The sequence below is a fragment of the Salvelinus sp. IW2-2015 genome, linkage group LG5, assembly GCF_002910315.2.
Source record: "Salvelinus sp. IW2-2015 linkage group LG5, ASM291031v2, whole genome shotgun sequence".
Classification (NCBI taxonomy): domain Eukaryota; kingdom Metazoa; phylum Chordata; class Actinopteri; order Salmoniformes; family Salmonidae; genus Salvelinus; species Salvelinus sp. IW2-2015.
The window spans coordinates 14,003,015-14,026,708 of record NC_036844.1 but is presented as its reverse complement, the minus strand read 5'-3'; the positions used below and the strand labels follow the sequence as shown (position 1 = coordinate 14,026,708).

Below are 23,694 nucleotides of genomic sequence, written 5' to 3'. Positions count from 1 at the left end.
GACGCAGAGGGAGGACAATAGGAAGAATGACATGAAGTGAAAAGAGATCATGATGGGATGAGAAAGAAAGCTAGATGTTACGGAAGGCAATAGGAATGAGGATGAGTAAACAGTTATAAGAAAGGATAGTTATGGATGGGTGATAGAAATGATGGAAGGAGATTGGGAGAGGAGAGAGGGAACAATGAAATAGGTTAAGTATTAAAATAAAGAGAAAAAGAAAGGGAGTCAAGTAGGAGTTAGTAAATGAGTTGAGAGTATTGAATAGGGAGAGACCGGTCGTGAAGACTTTAGGAAGAGATGATCGCAGTGAAGCCTCAAGCTCAGTCGTTAAATTGAGATCGAAGAGATATATCGTAGTGATGATTTAATTCGATATAGGGTGTTAGAAACGCAATCATAACGAAGTTAGTTTGGAACAAGTGAGGAGTTGTATAATATTGGTAGAGTGCCACGAGTTAATTTATGAGGCATAATTGATTTCTGAACTGTTCTTATTAAGATATGTGTATAAGGCGGTTGAAGGAATTTGGGCTGATTGAGTGAAGTAGGGAGTGTGAACGTGTGACTAGGTCAGTAACGCTTGCAGCTAGTGTCGCGAAAGTTTGGAAAGAGGAGGTAAGTATTTGATAGAACAACATAAGAAGAGAAATACAGAATTCTGTAGTATGGAACAAAAGTGAAAGCAGTTGCCGCAAGAATACTGATGGAAAAGTCGTGCCAAAAGGTAAAGAGTTATTGTATGGATAGTTTTTTTGACGGTTTATTAGATGATGGAAAAAATGTAAAAAAGCAGTTGATATCAGCGCAGCAATGTTTCTTTAGCGGGAACTATGAGTCTGGCTGAGAGTACTCACAATAGTAATGTACTAGTAACGTAAATTCATCTTAAAATGATCTAAAGTACAATGCGAGCTTAGAGCATTAATAAACGAGTATAGCATTTGTTCAGTTAGCTGATCCTAACTGTATATTTTTATAGTCATGGCGTAGATAGGACCTAGGAATATCGTAACATTAAGGTTGCGCTATTCGGCAAGCGATGGCGCGGGCAGAGATGCATGCCTATGTTTTGACAGATATACATTTAGGCTATAAGCGACAGATTGTGTGAAAATGACATAAATGATGCACATATGTTTACGAACAAGACTCGCGTAATATGACGAGATTGAGTGGTAATATGTATGTATAAGGACTAAGTCAAATTGAGAAAGATTTGAGAAAGGATTAGTGGAAAAAAATTAATAATAGTTTTGGTGGCGATAACGCGTTGATGCATATTGAATTCAATCTGGGGGTGGATGTTAGCTATTGTGTAGCTAATGAGATTAAACAGATGATATTGGTTATCAAGCAGCTGAGGCTAAACAGCTTAAAGAGAATCTTAGAAATATTGTAACGTGGATTAACAATAATTGGTGTCTTTGGAGTTGCTGTATGGCGATTGTATTTTGTCAAGATGTATTTTAGGATGAGTATTCTTTGGGTAATTTGAACGTCCAGGTCTCTGTAAATGTTAATTTAGTACGGACCGGTGCTTTCGCAAGCTATTGTCAGATATGCAAAGATAGATGTAGCAAGATCGTAGATCTTATAATTAGAGTCATGAAATACATGCAAATTTTTACAAACTAAAACGAAGATAACCTATTCCGATTAATCATAGTTGTAGAACTGGTAACACTACTTATATGATTGTGTTCTTGAGTATGAGGCATTGACTATATGTGCATAAGAGGAGTCTTTATATATATGGATCTGATCAGAATATATAGAATAGACGGAAGGTAAAAAAAGTGGTGGAGAAAAAAGAATTGGTCTTTTGCTATCGTGGTTAGCTAATAGATTTACTATTGTGTCTTCCTGTAAAACACTTAGAAAATCTCAAATATGTCTGGATTCCAAGATCTTTGTCTTTCAATTGCTGTAGGCGGTTGTATTTTTTCAGAAAATGTTTTAGGATGAGGTATTTTGGTAATTAGAGTCGGTCTCTGTAATTATTGGTGTTACCACCGCTATTTAGATTGCAGCTTGCAATGTAGAATGTGATATTAATACTGAAAAATTCACATTTTTCTAAAAAAAAAATCCTATACCATAAATATGTTATCAGACTGTCATCTTTATGAAGTGTTGTTCTTGTGTATAGTGGCTATATATATCTTTATTTAGTCGAATTAGTGATAGCTACTGATGGAGTAAAAAAACTGGTGGAAAAAAAAGTGGTGTCTTTTGCTACAGTGGTTAAGCTAATAGATTTAATATTGTGTCTTCCTGTAAAACATTTAAAAATCAGAATGAATGGATGGATTCACAAGATCTGTATCTTTCATCTGGTGTCTTGGACTTGTGATTTAATGATATTTAGATGCTTGTATTTACTTGTGACGTATGCTAGGCTATGCTAGTCAGCTTTTTTACTATGGGGGTGCTCCGATCCGGGATGAGTACTAATAAGTTAAACCCCTACAACTCATCCAGAACGCCGCAGCCGTGTTGTGTATCACCTTCCCAAGATAGCTTCACGGTCACACCAACGCTCACCCCGTGTCTCCAGTAGCTTAGCCTCTAGCCCTCTCGTCCATGGTTCCAGCTTGAAGCTCCGAGACCGCTACAGAACATGGTGCTTGCCTACGGAGCTGTGAGGGGAACGGCAACCTCCGTACCTTCAGGCTCTGATCAGGCCCTACACCCAAACAAGGGCCTGCGTTCATCCACCTCTGGCTGCTTGCATCCCTACTTCTGAGGAAGTAAGCTCCCGCTCAGCCCAGTCAAAACTGTTCGCTGCTCTGGCACCCAATGGTGGCAAACTCCCCACAACGCAGGTCAGGCGAGTCAATCACACTTCCGGAAACACCTGAAACACCACCTCTTTAAGGAATACCTAGGATAGGATAAAGTACACTTTCTACCCCCCCTCTAAAAGAGTTAGATGCACTATTGTAAATTGGTTGTCTCACTGAGGATATCATAAGGTGAATGCACCAATTTGTAAGTCGCTCTGGATAAGAGCGTCTGCTAACTGACTTAAATGTAAATGTAAATGTATTGATTTTATTGAATCATTCCTTCTCTGGCTACCATAGCTAAACAAATACCACAGCCAGTCTCCCCCAGCAAAATGTGCCTACATTTAGTCTATTATATATATGTGTATGTCACACTATGTTGAGGTAAAGATCTGATAGTAATGTTTGCATGGATGTCAACCCCAACACATGTTCATGTCATCTCACCAATCAACTGCAAAGTTAAGTTAATGGCACAGGCAGGGAGCCCAGCAAACAGATGGTTGCAGTAATCCAGACGGGGATAAAAGGCGTAAGTATCCGGACAGATGTGTCCATTTTACTGACGACTCTCCAGCGTCCGCCCACCGACATCACTATAAGAGAACAAGAGGCAAAAGAGAAGAATTCGGCAGACGGAGTGTGAGGGTCATCACAGTAGTCAGAGAAATACTGATGAATGTCTTACTTGAGCTGTGTATGCAACTGGTTCACCTCTGAGCTCACAGGCAATGTGTTTTGGAAGAGATTTTCTGAATGTTCTTGCCCAGCATACACTCCTCCAACCAGACATGCTTTTCTTCTTATGGCTGCAGGGGCAGTATTGAGTAGCTTGGATGAAAGGTGCCCATTTCAAACGGCCTGCTCCTTAGTCATAGTTCCTAATATTTGACATATTATTATTAATATTGGATAGAAAACACTCCAAAGTTTAAAACTGTTTTGAATTATTTCTCTGAGATTAACAGAATCATATTGGCAGGCAAAATCCTGAGTTGAATCAAAACCGGAAGTCAGAAATCTGAGATTGTCTGTATTCAACAGAGTCCCCAAAGAAATCCAATGACGTAGGACTGGGGTTGCACTGCCTAGGGTTCCACTGAGATGTCAGCAATCATAGAATTCCAATGAAATTTATATGGTGTTTGTGGAAGAGAATGAGAGCAGAATCAGTCAGGTGTCCATCAAGCAGCACTCGCGTAACATTACACTTCCTCATGCAAGCCACTGCGTTCCATGGCTCACGCAGGCAAGAAGGAATACTACGGTTGAACTTTATTGAAGCTATATGTTAAAAACATCCTAATGATGATTCAGTACTTAGTTTGAAATGTTCTTCGACGGTAAATATCACATTTTGAAGTTTTTTCCGATATGAAGCTGACCAGAATCAGCGTTTGGATATGTTTACAAAGCGCTAACAATTGGACATAACATTTATTGTGGACCTGGGAGTTTCTGCTGTGCTTTCCGATCGAAACCAACAAAGGTAATAATATTTATAATATATTTTTGTTGTTTATAGTGACGCTATTTGCAGCTGTGTCATGCTAATTTGAGCGCCGTCTCAGATTATAGCGTGCAATTATTTTTCCTTAAAGTTTTTTTAAAATCTGACATATCGGTTGCATTAAGGAGAGGTATATCTATAATTCAATGTGTATAACTTGTATTATCATCTATATTTATGATGAGTATTCATGTTGAAACGATGGGCTATGCAAAGTCACTTGATGTTTTTGCCACTAGTGAATCTAGTCGTCTCAATGTAAACTCAGATTTTTTTATATAAATATGAATTGAATCAAACAAAACACGCATGTATTGTGTAACATGAAAGTCCTATGAGTGTCATCTGATGAAAATAATCGAAAGAGTTAGTGATTCATTTACTCTATTCTGGTTTTTGTGATGCTATCATTAGCTGGGAAAAATGGCTATGATTATTTTTAGTTTTGTTGTGACTAACATAATCGTTTGTAGTGCTTTCGCTGAAAAGCCTATTTGAAATCGGACACTTTGGTTGGATTAACAACAAGATTACTTTAAAATGATATAAGACATGTATGTTTTTGAGGAAGTTTTGTAATTATGGATTGTATGGTTTTTGAATTTGGCGCCCTGCACTTGGACTGGCTGTTGTCATATTTGTACCGATATCGGGCTTGCAGCCATAAGAAGTTTTAACTACTCATTTMCTGGATGCAGAGTTCAACAGAGTTCAAGTGAAGGTCAAGCATATCATAGAGAAAGCAGACTGTAATTGCAATCATCTCTGATGGGTGGTRGAATGTTCGTGGGCAAGGAATAATTAACTGCATCATCTCCACCCCTCAACCAGTATTCTAAAAGAGCACAGACACAAGGGACAACAGACACACCGGTCTCTACATTGCAGATGAGCTGAAGGCAGTCATCAATGACCTTGGACCACAGAAGGTATTTACACTGGTGACAGACAATGATGCAAACATGAAGGCTGCTTGGTCTAAAGTGGAGGAGTCCTACCCTCACATCAAACTCATTGGCTGTGCTGCTCATGCATTGAATCTGCTCCTCAAGGACATCATGGCACTGAAAACAATGGATACACTACAACAGAGCCAAGGAAATGGTTAGGTATGTGAAGGGTCATCAAGTTATAACAGCAATCTACCTCACCAAGCAAAGTGAGAAGAATAAGAACACCATATTGAAGCTGCCCAGCAACACCTGTTGGGGTGGTGTTGTCATCATGTTTGACAGTCTCCTGGAGGGGAAGGAGTCTCGCCAAGAAATTCCCATATCACAGTCTGCCGATATGGACAGCCCCATCAAGAGGATCCTCCCGGATGATGTTTTTTGGTAGAGAATGGTAAGCAGCCTGAAACTCCTGAAACCTATAGCAGTAGCCATTGCACAGATTGAGGGAGACAATGCCATCCTGTCTGATGTTCAGACTCTGCTTGCAGATGTAAGAGAAGAAATCCGTACTGCCCTGCCCACTTCACTGTTGCTCCAAGCAGAGGAAACTGCAGTTCTGAAATACATCAAAAAGCYTGAAGACTTCTGCCTGAAGCCCATACACYCCACAGCYTACATGTTGGACCCCAAGTATGCTGGCAAGAGCATCCTGTCTGGTGCAGAGATCAACAAGGCCTATGGTGTCATCACTACCGTGTCTCGCCACCTTGGCCTGGATGAGGGCAAGGTTCTTGGCAGTCTGGCGAAGTACACTTCCAACCAAGGGCTTTGGGATGGAGATGCAATATGGCAGTCATGCCAACATATCTCATCAGCCACSTGCTGGAAGGGGCTTMGTGGATATGAGGCTCTTTKCCCTGTTGCCRCCATCATCCTCCAAATCCCACCAACATCACCCGCCTCAGAGCGCAACTGTTCCATGTTAGGGAACACACTCATGTTAGGGAACACACCCGGATGGCCACCAAAAATTGGTGGCCATCCGGGCAATTTTGAGGCTTTTTGAGACATCCTCAACAAGGTTGGAATGTGACAGTGAAGATGAGGCCTCAGAGTCTGATGTTCAAGAGGTAGACATTGAGGAGGTCCAGGGAGAAGACATGGAAGCCTGAGAGGAAGACAACCAAAGCTTTAGTTTCTAGACTATAACTTTACAGATGTATGTTGAACATGTTTTTGGGAGATGCGATGGATCATTGGGGATCATTCAATATTCCCTTTCTTTTGTTGGTCAGTGAAATCATCCCATGTGAAGAGTCAACTCATTTAATTAAAGTTCAATTTGTAACATTTRTTTTTTTTCTAATGGAAGAATTTAATAATTTGCAATTATGTCTACTTATTTTAAGGTAAAAGGTTTATGTTTCTGTCTCTATATGATATGGTAAATACTGTATATCCAATGCAAAAAACATCTACATTTAAATGATATTKATTTGCATATATTTCCATTAATTCCCATATATTTCCGTTAATTTCCACAGAAAGGTTCCACCTCTGAATATTCCCCAAAATGTGCAACCTTAGGTCTGTTTGCATATATTTTAGGCTATTTATACAGAAATTGGTATAAAWCCCATATAAACTGTATTTATAATTATATGACAATATTTTAGGTTGACAATATTTATATTACACAATTTCTGATATATCACATGCGTTGTATTTTCCTGCATATGTATCAGGATTATGCCTCTACTGCTATTCATTCCAATTAGACTGGTTTGGATTTCTCCCTGATCAATATGGCTGCCATTTTCACACCATTCTGGAACTTTGAAGAGTTTATGACATAGCCCCTCTAGTAATTTAGTAGGATCTCTATGGGCATATCATGCATGTTGAATTGTTTAGGCTATTTCTCAAGACATTCACCATTGGCACAGTTGTGGCGATATACCCCACTGGGCACAGACGTAATTTCAACCTCTAGTTTTGGTTTAAATTTGGTTGAGTTGTCAACTAATGTGAATTCAATGTGAAATCAACAAAACATTTCACCATCTCATTGGATTTAATTTAAAAAGAAATGATAAAATAAAAATTATCTTACTTTTTGCAAATCCAATCAGTTTTCCACATTGATTCAATGTCATCACATTGAATGATTATTATTTAAAAAAATGCAGTGTGACAGCCCTACTGTGGATGTTTCAATGCTCAGAGGAGGATACCACTCAGAACATAAACAATCTCTCTGAAGCCAAGTTGCTGTTACTTTAGGCATGTGTAACAGTTTAACTTTAGTCCGTCCCCTTGCCCCGACCCGGGCGCAAACCAGGGACCCTCTGCACACATCAACAACAGTCACCCACGAAGCATCGTTACCCATCGCTCCACAAAAGCCGTGGCCCTTGCAGAGCAAGGGGAACCACTACTTCAAGGTCTCAAAGRGAGTGACGTCACCGATTGAAACGCTATTAGCGCACACCACCGCTAACTAGCTAGCCATTTCACATTGGTTACACATGGTCATGAGACTAGAATAGAATATATTTACTTTTGTATCTCACACACACACACACTGAACTGGTGGAGTGGCCAATGAATGACCAATAGGCTCTCTCACGAGTAGCAATCCAAGGACTGGTTCACAACATTTCCAAAGAACCACATGAACATAAACTTACAAACAGTGCAATATTGCAAGATCTTGTGGAATATAGTGAGTGAATGTGTCTAGTGTGCTTAGCCTATGTGTGTTGCAAACAGACTCAAGTTGATGAAGCAACTAAACTTTATTGAAAAGTTACCATTATAAAATGCAAGCAAGCAATTAATTAATCTCTGCTGAAGGCGAAAGAGGATGTTCTGAACCCATGTTCATCAATTAAATCGGTATGATTACGCACACTATCCAATACTAGCCTATTCGCTTACTTTAGCATTGATGTGTTGTTGTATAATGTGTCGTCCATTGTACTTCAAGGCCCTACCACCACCTCTGAAGACCCACAAATCCTTGCACCCCTAGTGAACCAACCCTGCTGGATCAGAGCCTCTCTGTACCCAAACCGGGGCGTAGACTAGACCATGAGAGTTTCCAGTTCCTAGGAGACCACCGCAACATCACATCTGGCCTGGGGTGGAAGGAGCCTCACCCCTCACACTGCTCCATGGAGAGGACAGGGGGGCTCACCGCCTTCCTCCGGCCCAACCAGGTTCATCAAGGCCCGCCGAGCCACCATCACCCCCTGACTGCCCACACCCACCACTTATTTAAACTCACTTGAGTTTGTGTTTCTATTTCTATGCTTTTCTTCTGTGAGGCCGGTGCTCCCATGTTTTGTCAGATACACTTAAAACCACACCCCCCATACAGGRAGTTACATAACTAAATGTTTACATACAGTACCAGTCAAAGTTAATTTGTGTAATTTCTTTCCTTCTTGAGACAATCAGTTATTTTGTGAAAAGGTAGGGYTGGTTTACAGAAGATAGTCAATATTATGGCAAGAACAGCTCAAATAATCAAAGYGAATCCACAGTRCATCATTACTTTAAGACATGAAGGTCAGTCAATCTGGAAAATTTCAAGAACTTTGAGTTTCTTCAACTGCAGTCTCAAAAACCATCAAGCGCTGTGATGAAACTGGCTCTCATGAGGACTGCCACATGAAAGGAAGACCCAGAGTTACCTCAGCTGTAGAGGATAAGTTCATTAGTTACCAGCCTCAGCAATTGGTTCCAAACGCCGTGTCTTTGTGAGATGCAGAGTATTAGAACGAATGATCTCTGCATGTGTGGTTCCCATCGTGAAGCATGGAGGAGGTGTGATTGTGTGTGGGTGCTTTGCTGGCGACACTGTCTGTGATTTATATAGAATTCAAGGCACACTTAACCAGCATGGCTACCACAGCATTCTGCAGCGATACGCCATCCCATTTGGTTTGCGCTTAGTGGGACTATCATTTGTTTTWCACAGGACAATGACCCAACCCACCTCCAGGTTGTGTAAMGGCTATTTGATCAATAAGGAGAAAGCTTTGCCTTGTTCATAGATAAACCAGAGTTTGGTGCTAAACTAAGGGATAGGGCTACCACACACAGGGCTATCGCAGACAACKCTGAGGCTACGGCTGAGGAGAGGAACAAGTAAAATAAGTACTGCTACGACTTCCACATAGTCATCACACGAGCAAAAGGACAATATAGGAATAAGGAGAAATCTGCGGGCGCTTCAGACGGCTATATTAGCCCGCTAACACAGGACTACTAAAGACTCAGTGCACTACTTTTGTGAAAAAATTATATATTCCGTTTAATTAATTAATTAATTTTTAAGCACTGCTACTTCCCGCAGCTATGATTATGGGGCCGGAACAGCAACCTCTCCCTCAACGTCAGTAAGACCAAGGAGCTGATTGTGGGGGGGAGCACGCCACCATCCACATCGATGGGGATGCAGTGGAGCAGGTCGAGAGCTTTAAGTTCCTCGGTGTCCAAATCACTAAGAATTTAAAATGGTCCACACACACACACTGTTGTGAAGAAGGTGCGATAGCTCCTCTTTCCCTTAGGTTTGGCATTGGTTCTCAAATCCTCAAAAAGTTATACAGCTGTACAATTGAGCTCATCTTGACTGGCTGCATCACTGCTTGGTATGGCAATAACACCGCCCTCGATCACATGGCGCTACAGAGGGTGGTGCGGACAGCCCAGTACATCACTGGGGCCGAGCTACCTGCCATCCAGGACCTCTGAATGAGGCGGTGTGAAAGGAAGGCCCGGAAAATCATTAAAGACTCCAACCACCCAAGCCATAGACTGTTCTCTTTGCTTCCGCATGGCAAGCGGTACATCAAGTCTGACACCAACAGCCTCCTGAACAGCTTCTATCCCCATGCCATAAGATGGATAAATAGCTAACTAAATATCTAACAAAATGGCTGAGTTGACCTTAGTATTTTATTATTCTTATTTTTGCACTGTCTATGCACACTCACACACTACGCACACTGATTCTCCAACACACATACAAACACTCACTCCATCATTTGTTCACACACACATAATATGCACATACACTTATAGACTCTATACACAACCCACTGACATACAATCATCATATACACTGCTGCTACTCTGTTTATTATACTGTATATCCTGATGCCTATTCACCTTACGCCTATACATATCTACCTCTCAATCCAGTAGATATGTACTTTGTAAATATGGAACTGATCCTGTATAAAGTATGATTACTTACTTTATCGTGTTCTTTTAATTTTTTATATCCCCTGTGTTTTTGTTCTACCTTGTTATTTTGAGGTTAACATGTTGATTGCTGCATTGTTGGGATGAAATGTCTTGAGGTTTGWTGTAAATGCAGTTCAATACTTGACCACATGATGTCAGTGTGGATCATATTTTAACACTTCTCATCAATGATTCTCAGTAAATTCAGAGATGATTGTTGGGGTGGACAAAGGCTGTGTTTTTACAAGACTGTATGACATGACAACAGATGACAAGGAAAGTACATGGTTGACCATTGTTCAGCTCTAGCTTAATTCTTCGTACACATATTGACATATTTTATCTTTTGCAATGACATGAATTCTCATCACCGATAACTGAGTGTTATCTACCATTGAGAAGAATAATTGTTTCACTAGTAATTGTACATTTATATCTAACTTTAGAATGCATCCCATTAGGGCAATTATTCTGTTTTGATGATTTCCTGCATAGCGATAAGGGCAATGTTTTACTGTTTTTGTGCCAGCAATACAAAAATACCCCCCAGCTAACTTTGCACTGTATGCAGTCACACTATAATCATTAATAGTTTACAGACCAGCACACCAGATACCGTATGTGGCTCCTCAACATGAAGGTCTTGCTTTTATTATATAAGACATATTGTTGATCATTTATGTATGATATTGATGTCTTGTGTATATGTTTGTGTATGTTCTGGTTAACATTGCAAGCATAATAAGAGTTGGACATAGGCATCTTTTTGATGACATCACCTTGTGCATTGAGCTTCATTGTTGACGCCATAGTTTTTTTTAGGACCAATTAGTAGAAATAAGATCAGAATTGGACTGCCTGTCTAAATGCAGCCATAGAGGGTTGTGTGTGTCATACAGCCTCAATAACATTRCTAAAGCTCTCTTTCCAGCTTGCACATATTGAAAAAATAGCTCATAGACTTTTAGGCTGCGTTTACACACGCAGCCCAATTCCGATCTTTTGCCCAATAATGAAATGTTGATTAAGTTTCACGAAACACCACGGTAACAATAAGATTGGAATCAGTTTTGGTTGTTTAAAGCCTGCCGGTATAATAAGACATTCCAAGACTTCATGAGCATGTATGTCTTATTATCATCTCATATGACCAGGACGAAATACGCACTTTTCTGAGTCCATTTGCGAAGTGCCCCTCTGGCAGTGGAAGTCTAAGTGGGGAGGCAATAAGCTGGTATAGGGCCTATAGCGGTGCAATACCTATTTACATTGAATTAGGGAAATCAGTCACAGCAAGACTTATGTACAATATGTACAAAGTACAGTACCAGTCAAAAGTTTGGACGCCTACTCATTCCAGGGTTTTTCTTTATTTTTATTATTTTCTACATTTTAGAATAATAGTGAAGACATCAAAACTGGGCTCCCGAGTGGCGCAGCGGTCTAAGGCACTGCATCTCAGTGCAAGAGTCCCTGGTTTGAATCCAGGCTGCATCACATTCGTCCGTGATTGGGAGTCCCATAGGGCAGCGCACAATTGGCCCAGCGTCGGCCGGTTTAGGCCGTCATTGTAAATAAGAATGTGTTCTTAATTAACTGACTTGCCTAGTTAAATAAAATAATTAAAAACTCTGAAAATACATGATACATGTGGAATCATGAAGTACCCAAAAAAGTGTTAATCAAAATATATTTCATATTTGAAATTCTTCAAAGTATCCATCCTTTGCCTTGATGACAGCATTGCACACTCTTGGCATTCTCTCAACCAGCTTCAGCAGAGGATAAGTTCATTAGAGTTACCAAATATATTTGTTTAACTTCTTATGGCTGGGGGCAGTATTGAGTAGCTTGGATGAATAAGGTTCCCAGAGTAAACTGCCTGCTACTCAGTCCCAGAAGCTAAAATATGCATATTATTAGTAGATTGTGATAGAAAACACTCTGAAGTTGCTAAAACTGTTTGAATGATGTCTGTGAGTATAACAGAACTCATATGGCAGGCAAAAACCTGAGAAGAAATCCAACCAGGAAGTGGGAAATCTGAGGTTTGTAGGTTTGCCTATCCAATATACAGTGTCTATGGGGTCATATTGCACTTCCTAAGGCTTCCACTAGATGTCAACAGTCTTTAGAACCTTGTTTGATGCTTCTACTGTGAAGGAGGGGGGAATGAGAGCTGATTGAGTCAGGGGTCTGGCAGAGTGCCACGAGCTCACTCAGGCGCGCCCCCGTGAGAGTTAGCTGCGTTCCATCGCAAGGAATTCTCCGGTTGAAACATTAWTGAAGATTTATGTTAAAAACATCCTAAAGATTGATTCTACACATCGTTTGACATGTTTCTACGACTGTAATGGAATTTTTTTAATTTTCGTCATCAATTTGGATTTTGGAACTAAACGCACYAACAAAAAGAAGGTATTTGGACATAAATTATGGACGTTATCGAACAAAACAAACATTTATTGTGTAACTGGGATTCCTGGGAGTGCATTCTGATGAAGATCAAAGGTAAGTGAATATTTATAATGCTATTTCTGACTTCTGTTGACTCCACAAAATGGCAGGTACCTGTATGGCTTGTTTTTGTGTCTGAGCTCCGTACTCAGGTTATTGCATGGTGTGCTTTTTCCGTAAAGTTTTTTTGAAATCTGACACAGCGGTTGCATTAAGGAGAAGTTTATCTAAAGTTCCATGTTAAACACTTGTATCTTTTATCAATGTTTATTATGAGTATTTCTGTAAATTGATGTGGCTCTCTGCAAAATCACCGGATTTTTTGGAGGCAAAACATTACCGAACATAACGCGCCAATGTAAACTAAGATTTTTGGATATAAATATGAACTTTATCGAACAAAACATACATGTATTGTGTAACATGAAGTCCTATGAGTGTCATCTGATGAAGATCATCAAAGGTTAGTGATTAATTTTATCTCTTTCTGCTTTTTGTGACTCCTCTCTTTGGCTGGAAAATGGCTGTGTTTTTCTGTGACTAGGTACTGACCTAACATAATCAGATGGTGTGCTTTCGACGTAAAGCCTTTTTGAAATCGGACACTGTGGTGAGATTAACAACAAGTTTATCTTTAAAATGGTGTAAAATACTTGTATGTTTGAGGAATTTTAATTGTGAGATTTCTGTTGTTTGTATTTGGCGCCCTGCACTTTCACTGGCTGTTGTCAAGTCGATCCCGTTAACGGGATCTCAGCCATAAGAAGCTAACACTTTTTTGGTTACTACATGATTCCAGTGTTATTTCATAGTTTTGATGACTTCACTATTATTCTACAATGTAGAAAATAGCAAAAATAAAGAAAAACCCTTGAATGAGTAGGTGTGTCCAAACTTTTGATTGGTACGGTATATAGAAAACAAAAAGGGGGACAATGAACAGACAGGATCATAAACTGGACAGGAATCAAATAAAAAGTTATTAGAGTATAAACCAAGACTTCAATAATGCCTAGCAACCTGACCCTGTCTTGCCACAACAGGAATTAGACAGACACACAGGCTGAGTTCAAAACTCCTGTGCTGCCTGCCTCACCTGGGACAACTTTAGAGATCCCTGTTTTCCTACATTCAAAAGACTACAACAGCCACATGACTGTTGACAACCAAAGCATCCATTACTGCAGTTGTTAAAATAGCAGTCAACCTATTTCCTGTAGTCTCAAAATTATTAAAGGTCCAATGCAGCCGTTGTTATCTGGGTAACAATGAATAATTGTCACGTTCTGACCTTTATTTTCCCTTGTTTTGTCTTTATTTAGTATGGTCAGGGCYTGAGTTGMGGTGGGCAGTCTATGTTATTTGTTTCTATGTTTAGGTTTGTTCATTTAGCCTGATATGGTTCTCAATCAGAGGCAGGTGTTTTGCAGTGTCTCTGATTGGGAGCCATATTTAGGTTGCCTGTTTTCACTGTTGGTTTGTGGGTGTTTGTCTTCCGTGTCAGTGTTTGTTGCCACACGGGACTGTTTCGGTTAGTTATTTTGTATTGTGTAATGTGTCTTGTTTTCGTGGATTATATTAAAACATGGAKACTTACCACTCTGCGTATTGGTCCTCCGATCCTTCTCGCCTCTCCTCYTCAGATGAGGAGGAAGAGATAGACAGCCGTTACAATAATAATAACCTATGATTGGTTTCAATTAAAATGGTCAAAAATAGCCTTTTAGCAAAGAGCAATTTCCCAAGCAAGACTTTTACCAGGAGTGTCAGGGAGTGGTCTGAGTGGGGAAGGGAAAACTAGATGTTATTGGCAGAGAGGTTTGCAACTGGTCTATTAACTAACTTATAGCTTGGTGATGTCACCAAGCAGGCCAAAACATCCCACCAAAACAATCTGAAATTCCAGGTGATCTTTTCAAACAGCTCTTAAATTAAAAGGCTATCATCATAATTTTCACATTTAAAAAAAAAAGTATTTTCTTAAAACTGCATTGTTGGTTAAGGGCTTGTAAGTAAGCATGTCACAAATAAAATGTGATTTGATTTGAATTCCCAAGTATTATTCCAACCTCATAGTGTGGCAATATATAAAATGCTGGAAATCACGTTTTTGACTGCACTGGGCCTTTAAATGTTTTGTTTAATTTAATAAAGTTTATTTTCGATTTCTACTTCAAATGGAGCAAACTTTATTAATAACATGTATTAAATCAAATGACATAATGTCATTAAAATAAGTTGACTCTCCCAAATAAGTATACCTGGATGCACATTTATCCATTTTGAAAGATGGTTTTCTTTGTTTGAGCTAATGGCTAGGCTAATGTTGCTTCTAGCACCTGAGCACCTATTTTGGTAATAGCTTGCAATTCCCACCTCCCATGTAGATGGTGCTAATTAGCATAACTCTCAGTGCTGGGCCCCTCTTTCCCGCCAAACATTTATTTGTTCATTCAGCAGCTTTGCTGCGTGAGCTAGGCGGTGGAGACCAACTTCAGCGCTGCGCATTTCGCAGCCATTTCGCTGATGCGGCAGTGACCATAGAGAATGATAGAGGCCTCTAGTGGCCAAAAGAGTCATGGGTAACTGCATACATCGAGTATGTCTGGGAGTGTGCGTGTCAATAGAAGTGGGAGGATCAACAGAAGTGGGTATATTGAAAGTGAGTAAAACTATTTGGCCAAATTCGTTGCCACTTAGTGGCTGCTGTGTTATCAAACCGAGTGTGGTCTTGGTCGGCAGAGATGACAGTAAGGAATTTCAGTTAGGCGAACATTTTGTAATTCTTTGCTGTAGCTACCTAAGTTCTTCTTAGATGTATGCCAGCTTTTTATTGCTGTCTAACGTTAATATGTGTATAATCTACCAAGCTAATGTTCGATAACTATAAGGGATTTGCGTCAATTCAAATCTGGTATCAGGACAAAATGTAATTCAGAGTCACCGAATATACTTTAAGTATTTTTATTAAACTCAAGCGATAAATGGTAAATGCAATTTTCGTATATACGGGTTCTCTGTATCACCTCGCAGGGCAGAACAGAGAACTGGCAGGATGTAAGTAAACAGCTGTTCTTATACTGTGACAGACTAGTTACAACCCGTCTGTTGGCCTATCACAGTAGAGGCTGAGCGTGGTTTAAACTTTGCTCAGCCTATCGCCGGCGCTCAGGCTAGTCCCAGCCTCTTGGCGCTCTTTGGTGTCCCGGCGCTGTTGCTGTGTAGATTACGCTCCCTCACCCCAGAGACTGAGGTCAGACAGCTCTGCAACATTGTCTGAGCTATTTGCACCTGCATACAAAGCACACTGTTCTCGCTCAAGGTTAACCACAGCTTCCCAGCACACTTATCTGGGGCTAACTGTTACTTCCAGCACACACACACAGACACCCAGGCGCCCAGGCTAACAGTTGCTAATATTATATCACATGTGATATAGCATTGGGTTATAGTGCAATAAACACAAATCCTAACAATTCCCCCTTTTTACACCCCAAAAGGGGTGTAAATTAAAACAGAAACCATCAAGTTCAATGATCGATACATACATACCAMGTTGTTGATAAACCCAGGAACTTTAGACCTTTAATGACCATTCAGAACACGTTGTCAGTACCCTAGTAACATATTAGATAACATAGAGATTTTTAGGAGTCCCCCTTTTGACACCCCTAAGGTGTCACTCATTATCCTTTACTTCAGCGGTCACAGTATAGTAATATGTTAATAGTATTTCATGAAAATAGTAAAAAGTGTATTATTAATTAATTAATAATAAAAAAAAAATATATTTTTTTTTTTTATCAACAAAGAAAAAATCAACAAATGATATACGCTAAGTTGCATTTCGACTCCTCCTTTTGACACCCTTTTAGGGTGTCAAACTCAGAATACAAAGATTAAAAGAAACATACCTTTATTGTATAGAAAATAAAAACCATCTCGTCCACCCTGCTACCCCTAACAGGTACTAGGTTGGTTACCTCCCACCCAGGAAATTTAAACCTTGACATAAGGTAGGACAACATACAGGGTAAAAGATTACAAGGATACATTGTGAAACAAAAAGCAATGAATTAAACTAAAAATAAGCAATTTTTTAAAAATTATTTCATAGCAAACCATCCTCTGTCAAGACAGTCTCAGCATCCCCCCCGTGAGCAAGCAGTGGCATCATAACTGCAGCGTGCGCAACATCTGTAAAAGATTTCCTCAAACAGGGGATAATACATGCAGCACAGCACATTAATATAAGAAATACAACTATTAGGGTCAGAAATCCAGTAACCATCAATGCAGTGTACTCACCAATTGCAATTCATCTGATCACTCTACATAACATTCTGGAGTATATGCATATTGCCATCGTACAAACTGAGGCAGCAGACATTGAAAATTAATATTTGTGTCATTCTCAAAACGTTTGGCCACGACTGTACATTAAATAGTTGACCTGAGTTTCAATAAACTCTGCGGTGCATTAGTGACCATTCTCAGTTTTATGGGATTTAGCCATTTCCTCTCTTATGCAAAACACCCGAGAACACTGTATCCTCAGTTTAGAAAATCCCATATCTTCACACTTGTGGTATTTTCTATCTGCCAATAGCCACTGCTGTTTCACATTGAAGGAATGAACAGAATTTGAACAGATTAAGAAGAGTTTTTGTTATACTGTTGGCCAATTCTTGGTTTCTTATGAGATTAGCTGTGATATGTTGAGCTCATGTGTGTTCACTTCACCACTCTGTTAACGTTAGCCAACAATAGTATAGTAGACACTCACTACTAGGCAGTAGAGCTTTTTAATAAAGAACAGATCAGAGTAACTCCACTTGACCCTCCCTGTCGTCAAGACGAGTGCGAAATGTAGGCCTACAATACACCTGCCTACATCTTATCCTCTTTTACCCTCTTTTGACACGATTATCAGAAATCTTGCTAGTAGGCCACAACTGACTTATGCCTGATAAAAACGGATTGAAAACCAATCGACATGACGGTGTGATATTGTATAGGCTGTGGTTACGATATGAAACCGTTACTGCTTTGTTCAAGTAGGATACCCCTGAATTTGGTACTAACAAATGTAAAGAGGCAAACCCTTCAAGGTTATGGATCTGTATTTTGAGGTAAACAAATAGTCAATCACCTATTTTTTTTGATGGTTTCTTTGACATTTGCCACAAACATGTTGAGCTTTTTAACCCTTTACACTTGTGGAAATTGGCCTGCATGGATAGGGCTAAATTGAAATGTTTGTTACAGAATAAATATGAAAAGCATACAGTGCATTAGGAAAGTATTCAGACCCATTCCCCTTTTCCACATTTTGTTACTGTCATGTGTGCTCCCTCTCCGGCCTCTAGGTCACCAGGCTGCTCATTATGGCGCACACCTTTCACTTTCGTTAGGGTCACCTGCGTGTCAGACTCACATGGACTCCATCACCTCCCTGATTACCTTCCCTATATATGTCACTCCCTTTAGTTCCTTTCACAGGCGTTATTGTTTCTGTTCCTGTTTCATATTCTGTGTTGTGTTTATTTATTAAAACACTCACTCCCTGAACTTGCTTCCCGACTCTCAGCACACATCGTTACAGTTACGTTACAGCCTTATTCTAAAATAGATTAAATACATTTTTCCCTCATCAATCTACACACGAGACCCCACAATGACAAAGCGACAACAGGTTTTTAGACATTTTTGCAAATTTAAAATAAATAAATAAATGAAATACCTTATTTACATTAGTATTCAGACCCTTTGCTATAAAACTCGAAATTGAGCTCAGGTTAATCCTGTTTCCTTTGGTCATCCTTGAGATGTTTTTACAACTTCATTAGAGTTCACCTGTGCTAAATTCAATTGATTGGACATGATTTGGAAAGGCACACACCTGTCTATATTAGGTCCCACAGTTGACAGTGCATGTCAGAGCAAGCATCAAGCCATGAGGTAGAAGGAATTGTCCGTAGAGCTCCGAGACAGGATTGTGTCGAGGCAAAGATCTTGGGAAGGTTACCAAAAATTGTCTGCAGCATTGAAGGTCCTCAAGAACACAGTGGCCTCCATCATTCTTAAATTGAAGAAGTTTGGAACCACCAAGACTCTTCCTAGAGCTGGCCACTCGGAAAACTGAGCAATCGGGGGAGAAGGTCCTTCGTCAAGGAGGTGACCAAGAACCCGATGGTCACTCTGACAGAGCTCCAGAGTTCATCTGTGGAGATGGGAGAACCTTCCAGAAGGACAACCATTTCTGCAGCACTCCACCAATCAGGCCTTTATGGTAGTGGCCAGATGGAAGCCACTCCTCAGTAAAAGGCACATGACAGCTCGCTTGGAGTTTGCCAAAAGTCAAGTTTAGCTGGTCAAGTTTGTTCTATTGCCAACATGACTAGCTAAGTTTTCAAATACGGTCATACAGTTTAAGTTTTTCACAAGGCAATTCAGAGAAACAGATCGGAATTTTGGTGTGTTTGCTACAAAGTTACTTTTTTTTGAGTGTTTATCCTTACTTTTTTTGTACAGAAAGTTCATTATTATCACATATGATCTCCGAGCACTTCTGAACATCAGATCGACAGTTACTAACCATGACTTTGACTTCAACTCTGACTCAGCTTCTTCATACCGAACCCCATCCCTTTGTTTCATGGGCTATTAAAACACAGCAGGCGTAGACAAGCCGGCATCCTGGTGAGACTAAGATGAAGAGAAAATCGATCGGCACTCCCGTCTGTTCTATTGGCAAATGTCCAGTCACTCGAAAATAAGATGGATGATCTTTGTTCGAGAGTCTCCTATCAGAGAGACATGGAAAGCTGCAATATTATATGCCTTGCAGAGACGTGACTGGATGACTCTACGTATGTATTACTCAGTGATTTCTCCATGCAGCAGCACGATCTGACAAATGCGGCCAAATCCAAAGGGGAGGGGTGTGCCTATTCATAAACAACAACTGGTGAGCTGCTTCCAGTGTGAAGAAAATCTTGAGCTTTTGCTGACCTGATATAGAATAGCTCATGGTAAGCTGCAGATCCTTTAATCTACCAAGAGAGTTCTCATCCGAAATCATCACAGCTGTTTACATCCCTCCACAAGCCGACACCACCACAAACTGTATGGGGCCATAAACAAACAAGAAACCGTTCACTCAGAGGCAGCATTTCTGGTGGACAGAGACTTTAACGRGGGGAGACTCTTTTACCTCACTTCTACCAACACGTCTCCTGCGCCACAAGGGACACTAAAACTCTAGACCACTTTATTCTACCTACAGAAATGCATACAAGGCCCTCCCTCGTCCTCCCTTCGGTAATTCTGACCATGACTCTATTCGCCTGCTTCCTGTTTACAAACAAAAGCTGAAACAGGAAGCATCATTGACGCACTAAATATGGAAGTGATCCGATGAAGTCGACACAAGGCTACAAGACTGGTACAGACTGCTAGTCAGATTGGGATATGTTTCTGGGATTCATCCGATTGCATTGAGGAGTTTACCACATCAGTCACAGTCTTCATCAATAATTGCATAGACGACATCAGCCCCATTTGGATACATATGAATGTATCCAAACCAAAAACCATGGATTACAGGCAATATCCACGCTGGGCTAAATGCTAGAGCAAGGCCGACGGGCCAGACGGAATACCAGGGCGCGTTTTCAAAGCATGCACAGAGCAGCTAGTAAGTGTCTTCACAGATATTTTCAATCTCACCTTGTCCCAGTCTGTAATCCCAACATGTTTCAAGCTGACCACCATTGTTCCTGTTCCCAAGGACACCAAGGTAACCTGCCTAAATGACTATCGCCCTGTAGCACTCACATCTGTTATACTATTAAGTGTTTTTGAAAGGCTGGTCAGGACACACTAACATCATCATCCCAGACATCCTGGACCCACTCCAATTCCCATATCCCTTCCAGATCCACAGGTGACACAATCACAATTYCACTTACAATTGCACACACTGCCCTCTCCCACCTGGACAAGAGGGGAAATAACTATGTGAGAATGCTGTTCATAGACTACAGCTCAGCGTTCAACACCGTAGTCTCCTCCAAYCTCATCGCCAAGCTGAGGACCCCGGGACTGAACACCTCCCTCTGCAACTGGACTTCCTGACGGGCCAGCCCCAAGTGGTGAGGGAAAGCAACAACAACTCCGCCACGTTGACCTTCAACATTGGGGTAACTCAGGGGTGTGTGCTTAGMCCCCTCCTGTACTCCCTGTTCACCCACGACTGCATGGCCACGCATGACTCCCTCACCATCATCAAGTTTGCTGATGATACGACYGTGGTAGGCCTGATCACCGATGGCGATAAGATAGCCTAAAGGGAGGTCAGAGACTTAGCAGTGTGGTGCCTTAACAACAACCTCTCCCTCAATGCCAGTAACATTGATCGTGGACTACAGAAGAAAGACGGGAGAGCACGCCCACATCGACAGGGCTGTGGTGGAGTGGGCCGAGAGCTTCAAGTTCCTTGCCGGCCACATCACTAAGGACTTAACATGGTCCACACACACCTGCACAGTCGTGAATACGGCACAACAGTGCCTCTTCCCCCTTAGGAGGCTAAACAGATTTGTCATTGGCCCTCGGATCCTCAAAGTTCTACAGCTGCACCATCGAGAGCATCTTGACTGGCTGCACCATCAAATGCACTGCCCTCGAAGCGCTACAGAGGGTGGTACGGACAGCCCAGTACATCATTGGGGCCGAGCTCCCTTCCTCCTTCTATATTAAGCGGTGTCAGAAGAAGGCCCGCAAAATTGCCAAAGACTCCAGCCACCCAAGCCATAGACTGATCACTCTGCTACCATCTGGCATACGGTAGCGGAGCATCAGCTCTCGGACCAACAGGCTCCGAGACAGCCTCTACCCACTAGCCATAAGACTGCTAAATAGCCATACGAGTGCTAAATAGTTAATTCAATGGTTACCTGGACTATATGCACTGACTCTATGTACACTCACAAGACTATATATACACACACTCACTCACACTCACACTACACTGACACTCACACAAAACCCACACACATTCACATACACTACATGCGCACACACACATTAAACACACACACATACCAACACAACACAACACAACATTATTATCTATCCTGATGCCTAGTCACTTTACCCTGCCTTCATGRACATATCTACCTCAAATACCTCGCACCCATGCACATTGATCTGGTACTGGTACTCCCTGCGGGATGACTCGTTTATATAGTGTCAAAAGACACACACGGGTGTCTGTAATCATGGCCAGTTGTGGCCTGATATCATTGGTTAATTCTCATATATTAAAATAGCATGCAAAAAACATAAATGGATAGCATACGATCATAGATAGAATTTTGCTACATAAGCCTACATGATTACAGACAGCTGTGTGTGTCTTTTGACACTATATAAACGAGTCATCTCGCAGTGTTTGTCATTATACCCTGATGAAGACAGCTTGTCTGTCGGAACGTTGGACATAAATATTTCTGCATATGAGTTCCTAGAGTGTGCTGCTCTCCTTTATTTTTTAAGAAAAACCTAGCATATCACCAGTGAGACTGCTGAYCTGAGGGAAAGAACATGAAAGTGGTTTTAAAGATTTTAGTAATCTGTTCCGCATAGCTCTTTGATAGAGCTCACTCACATTTATTATGATAGTAGAATCATACTAGCAATGCTGCAGCGCCCCTGTAATGCATGTACTACCTACTGTATGGCCTGGTCAGAGTGTCAGATTTACAGTACCAGTCAAAGGTTTGGACACAACGTGAAGCATGGAAGAGGAGGTGTGATGGAGTGGGGGTGCTTTGCTGGTGACACTGTCAAAGATTTATTTAGAATTCAAGGCACACTTAAAAAGCATGGCTACAACAGCATTCTGCAGCGATACGCCATCCCATCTGGTTTGGGCATAGTGGGACTATCATTTGTTTTTCAACAGGACAATGACCCAACCCAGCTCCAGGCTGTGTAAGGGCTATTTGACCAAGAAGGAGAGTGATGGAGTGCTGCATCAGATGACCTGGCCTCCACAATCACCCGACCTCAACCCAATAGAGATGGTTTTGGAAGAGTTGGACCACAGAGTGAAGGAAAAGCAGCCAATAAGTGCTCAGCATATGTGGGAACTCCTTTCACACTGTTGGAAAAACATTCCTCATGAAGCTGTTTGAGAAAATGCCAAGAGTGTGCAAAGCTGTCATCAAGGCAAAGGGTGGCCACTTTGAAGAATTTCAAATATAAAATATGTCGATTTGTTTAACACATTTTTGGTTACTACATGTGTTATTTTATAGTTTTGATGTCTTCACTATTATTCTACAATGTAGAAAATAGTAACAATCAAGAAAAACCCTGGAATGAGTAGGTGTGTCCAAAATGTTGACTGGTACTGTATATGTGTACAATTAATGTGTACAATATGTATACAATGCTTACAATTAGATTATAGTTCCTTGTATATAAAATTCAGTAGAGCCAGAATCCTAACTATAAGGGCAAAGCATAGTAAAAATGGTAAAACTGTATACTGGGTGCTCAACTTCCTTTAATGGCATTATCTAGGTGTCATGTCGTCTCTTAGATCCTGACACAAATTCAACACAGCACCACATTTCAAATGAGTGAGAGGTGATACTACTTCTGCTTTGAATCTTCTGTTTTCCATTTTTTCTGTGCCAAGCATCACTACTGCAGTTTTGTCAGCAAGGCAGCATAAGCGAAGAGTTTCTGATGTTGAAAGTAAGTTGCATAC

General features: G+C 40.8%; 1 long non-coding RNA gene across 1 annotated transcript; it reads right to left on the bottom strand.

The window, feature by feature from the left end:
* Nucleotides 1-15,859: 15,859 nt before the first annotated feature.
* On the bottom strand, nucleotides 15,860-18,553 carry LOC139027701 (uncharacterized). The gene is made up of 2 exons (XR_011479827.1): nucleotides 16,822-18,553; nucleotides 15,860-16,768 (listed from the first exon to the last, which is right to left on the bottom strand). It is a non-coding gene; the product is annotated as an uncharacterized lncRNA (long non-coding RNA).
* Nucleotides 18,554-23,694: the final 5,141 nt, after the last annotated feature.